Source organism: Gorilla gorilla, chromosome 13 (genome assembly GCF_029281585.2).
Source record: "Gorilla gorilla gorilla isolate KB3781 chromosome 13, NHGRI_mGorGor1-v2.1_pri, whole genome shotgun sequence".
NCBI lineage: Eukaryota > Metazoa > Chordata > Mammalia > Primates > Hominidae > Gorilla > Gorilla gorilla.
The window spans coordinates 64763508-64768587 of record NC_073237.2 but is presented as its reverse complement, the minus strand read 5'-3'; the positions used below and the strand labels follow the sequence as shown (position 1 = coordinate 64768587).

Genomic DNA, 5080 nt, shown 5'->3' with positions numbered 1-5080 from the left:
TGGAAAATATGATTTGTCTTGATTACTAAGTTCCACCCTCCCCACCCCCCATAACCCCCAACAAATTTTGCACTCTAGGCAACTGCCCCCTAATTCCACCTAGTCCTGGTCTTCACAGAGTCCCCTGGCCCGGAGACCCACTAGGTTCCACCCAGGGTGAGTGGGGCCTCACGTGCTGCTCTCACATCAGCTTACCTTACTGTGCCATGCACTTTGTGAGAAGCTGTTCTTTGCCAGCCAAAAAAAACCTTCATATAAATCTTCTCCTGAGTGGGGGAAGAGGAGGGAGGGTGGAAAGTTTAAAAAGCAAAGAAAACAAGAATGGGAAAGAGGAGGAAGTGGCCAGTGCTCAATGAACCCTCAAGTGTGAAAGGCTAATCCAGAAATCACTCAGTAATCACCACCGTGAAATCAGGCAGGGCTGACATCTCTTGCTATGCATATGCGCCCCTTCCCTACCTCCCACAAAGCCTCACTTCCTAAACCAAAGTGACCTTCTGAAATCTGGCCAGTCTGCCTCAGCTCTTGGCCCCATATCCCTCCTATGCAACAGCTTCTACACACCATTAGTTTCCTTCCAAAGTCCCCACTGACTTCTCATTCACAGCAGTACTCTTCCTGTTTTCGAAACAAGGGTATTGGCCCATGTGCCTGGTAAACAGAAACTAGAGTGCATAGGGCTGTGAGAAGTTCTAAGGCATTTGTGTATTGCACCGGAGACTGAAAGAAGGGTGAGGTTTTGGGGGCTCTGATGTGCAAGGTAAGGCACTCAGTGTTCAGAACAATCCTCATGGATCTGTCATGCTCAAAGGAACAGTGTTGAAAGAGTGATTATGGTTTAAGATAATTTGGCTGTCAACCAAATAACATGTTGTTGCTTACTGCTATGTCAGACACTTCTGCTGATTGGTGAATTTATTTATTTATTTATTTATTTATTTATTTATTTATTTATTTATTTTTCGAGATGGAGTCTCTCTCAGTCGCCCAGGCTAGAGTGCAGTAGCGCGATCTCGGCTCACTGCAAGCTCCGCCTCCCGTGTTCAAGCCATTCTCCTGCCTCAGCCTGCTGAGTAGCTGGGACTACAGGCGCCCACCACCACGCCCGGCTAATGTTTTTTGTATTTTTAGTAGAGATGGGGTTTCACCGTGTTAGCCAGGGTGGTCTCTATCTCCTGACCTCGTGATCTGCCCATCTTGGCCTCCCAAAGTGCTGGGATTACAGGCATGAGCCACCGCACCCGGCCTGATGGGTGAATTTTTAAGAGAAAGAATAATAAGCAAACAGACTAGTTTAAAAGCAAGGTATCATTTCCTTGGTGGATCTCTTGAGAAGGAGATGGAAACAGTGATGGGGGACTTTGGCTTGGCCTCCACTGAGTCCCAGAACTTTTCTCTCTAGAGGTGTGAACCATACCCCTCCAGCGTATCCATTTTCCCATCAGTTTCATACTGTCTGTGAACTTTGGTGAATCATCAGTCTCTCTCTTCTGCAGTGTTGCCACCTTTAAGTGGCCCCTTACTCTCATAATCAGTGCTGAGTAGTGGCAAGGGGGAGAAAATGGAAAAGTTGGCGTGGGAGAGAAGGCAGATCCAGAAGATAGGATATAGCTCAGGTAAAGGGCCAAAGGTCTCCTGAAATGACTCTTCAAGGCAACTTCTTAGTGTTTGACTGCCTCTTTGTTACATTCTTTTTATTTTGCCCCAGCCCTGAGAATGTGGCCTGATTTTCTCTTCTGTTATTACAACTGCTCTTCTGCTTGAGTTTCTTCTACACCTTCAAGATGGCTGAAGAACAAGATGCTTTCTCTCCATGTCTATGCTGTTTCACTGTGAGTAAAGCAAGTGTACATCTGCTTTCATTTCTTTTTTTCAAAAATGTTATTACTACTAGTGAGTGTGGGGAAAGAGGGCATACTGCAACATAAATAGGAGGGAAACTGCAAGTAATAAAAATTGTTTAAAATCACAAGTAATTGGTTTTAGTGATTCTTGGTCATTTTTGAGGCACAAAAGGGGAATAATGCTTATACAGCAGTGATCCATGTGGTTTAGAACTGAAGCAGAAAGAAGACATTCATGCAACCAACAATCATATGAAAAAAGCTCAACATCACTGATGATTAGAGAAATGCAAATCAAAACCACAATGAGATACTATCTAACACCAGTCAGAATGGCTATTGTTAAAAGTCAAAAATAACAGATACTGGCAAGGTTGTGGAGAAAAAGGAATGCTTATACACTGTTGGTGGGAGTGTAAATTAGTTCAGCCATTGTGGAAGACAATATGGTGATTCCTGAAAGACCTGAAGATAGAAATGCCATTCAGTCCAGCAATCCCATTACTGGATATATACCCAAGGGACTATAAATCATTCTATCATAAAGACACATGCACACATATGTTCTTTGCAGTACTATTCACAATAGGAAAGACATGGAATCAACCTAAATGCCCATCAATAATAGGCTGGATAAAGAAAATGTGGTACATATACACCATGGAATACTATGGAGCCATAAGAAAGAACAAGATCATGTCCTTTGCACGGATATGGGTGGAGCTGGAGGCCATTATCATCAAACTAACACAGGAACAGAAAACGTATTTACTGCATGTTCCCATTTATAGTGGGAGCTAAATGATCAAAACACATGGACACAAAGAAGGGACCAACAGACACTGGGTCCTATTGGAGGGTAGAGGGTTGGAGGAGGGAGAGGATCAGGAAGAATAATCAATGGGTACTAGGCTTAATACCTGGGTGATGAAATAATCTGTACAACAAACCCTCACGACACAAGTTTACCTATATAACGAACCTGCACATGTACCTCTGAACTTAAAAGTTTAAAGAGTGGGCACATACCCCTGATATAGATATAGCTTAATATATAATCTCCATATATATATGACTACATTCATAGCACATATTACAAAGCACACAAAAAGTAAAGATCAAATATTTTCAGAAAAAAAGAAAGTATGCACAACAATGACAACCTTCATAATAACTCTTCATAATAACACATGATAACTTAGCATCTTTTGCTTACAGTATGATGTTGGTTTTGTGTTATTACTGTAAAGTACACTGGTGGCTTATATTTGCGGACTAGAACTGTCTCAAGATGCTATGATGCTCAATTGTGTTAACTAGTTTATAATCAATTAACCTAAGCTTGATGATGGCAACTGAATTTCCAGGTATACAAATAAATTTGAGGGTGAAGCATAGTTCCTAAAAACGATGCTGATCTCTGTTTTTATCTGCGGCATTGTATATTATTTGACAATGCGAGGGAACACCCTATCTTTTCAACCTAATTTTTCTTATAATTAAAATTACCATTTTAAGCATTGGTAATTTCTTACCAGCGAGTAAAGTTTTAATTACTCATAATAAAATTTTATGATGGGCAAAAAGAGGAACTGAAGCAGAGTCAGAGTTAAAAAAATTATAATTATTTAGTAATGTATATTTAATAATAAACATAAACATACAAAATAACCTCAACTTCACCAGTATTTCTCTTTCTTTTGCCTTTTAAATTTGTTTATTTGTACAGATTTAGGAGGTATTTTAGGTACAGTTTTATTACACAGATAGACTGTGTGGTGTTCATTAGTATTTCTTAGTCATTTTGAAGGAGAAATATGGTTCCCTGTGATACTTCGTATTTCCATATTGATTTTTTTTCCTTTTCTCGTCTCCTTCCCACAGATGCTGCAAATATTCCCAGCCTTTTCCCCTTGATGCCTAAAATAAATTCCTCAAATACCCTGAGCCCAGGAACTATTCTTAATTTCACATAAATTTTATGTAAAGGGACTGAGTCCTTCCATCCCCCTGCCACTTCCTGGATTTTGCTCTTCCACACCTAATTTCTCACCAAAAACATACCACCAGCACCACCACCACAACAACACTGCTGTGGAATGACAGGAGCCTCCTCAAAGGGCACTGGAGGGGAAGGAACTGTCTGACAAACTATAAGGTGATGGTTCTAGTGTACTTTATTGGCATGGAGGAGGAAAAAGTATAGAGAAACTTATTTACTCATGTGTTGATGTGATCACAAGAATGAGGCCTGACCTGTCATAATCCCCCGTCTAATTTCTGTCTCCATTTTTGTCTAAAACAGAGAAACCCAACTGTCTGATGGGCAGTTCCAATTGAGAATACTCTTCCTCCATCACCTGATTCTTAACATTATCCTGGGGCTTTACCATCTACCTGTTCCTGGGACCCAACTCCTAGTGCAGACCTTTCAGCTGGGGGTCCTGGGTCTTCCACAGATTTTTGGAATTGTAACAGCAATGATAATAACAATACTGGTGAGGGTGATTATAGATAACCTTCACAGGGCACTCTCTGTGCCAGGTACTATGATAAATACTTAACATTGATTGTCTCTTCTGATTTTCAAAGTTCTAAGAGAATTTTTTTAGTTATCTACTGCTGTCTAAAAAATGGCCACAAAACTTAGCATATTTTTAAAATATACTTTTTTTAAAACTTTTGACCTCTCTTATTTGTTAAAATAGTCACATCCATATACATGAAATGATTTGATCATAATGCATTCATTGATTATGGCTCTTGCCATCTTGTGGCATCCAGGATCCTGGCTGAAATGTTTTATCTCACAGTTTCTGTGGGTCAGGAATCCGAGTATGACTTACCTGGGTCCTCTACTTCAGGGTCACTGAGTCAAGGTGACGCTTGGGAGCAGAGTCATCTCAAGGCTCAGTGGGATGAGGATTTGATTCCAAGCTCACATGGTCATTGACAGGATGCAGTTCCTCATGGGCTGATGGACTAAGGGCCTCAGTTCTTCAGTGACTGTTGGCCAGAACCTGCCCTCAATTCCTTGCCTCATGGGCCTCTCCAATATGGTAGCTTCCTTCTTCAAAGGGTGCAAGCCAAGAGGGCAATAGAGAGAGTCTGCTAGAAAGATGAAAACCACAATCTTGTGTAGCCTCCATGGAAGTAACTTCCTATCACCATTACCATATTCTATTGATTAGAATGAAGTCACTAGGTCCAGCATACACTCAGGGGAGAGGATTACT

At 40.9% G+C, this 5080-nt stretch overlaps 1 long non-coding RNA gene across 2 annotated transcripts; it reads left to right on the top strand.

Annotated features, from left to right (window-relative positions):
* Window positions 1-707: 707 nt before the first annotated feature.
* LOC109028238 (uncharacterized) lies at window positions 708-3790 on the top strand. Of its 2 annotated transcripts, none has more exons than XR_002007259.3 (3): window positions 708-760; window positions 1709-1832; window positions 3729-3790. It is a non-coding gene; the product is annotated as an uncharacterized lncRNA (long non-coding RNA). The 2 variants fall into 2 exon arrangements; XR_008668474.2 differs by lacking the exon at window positions 708-760 and adding an exon at window positions 1519-1616.
* The last annotated feature ends 1290 nt before the right edge of the window (window positions 3791-5080 follow it).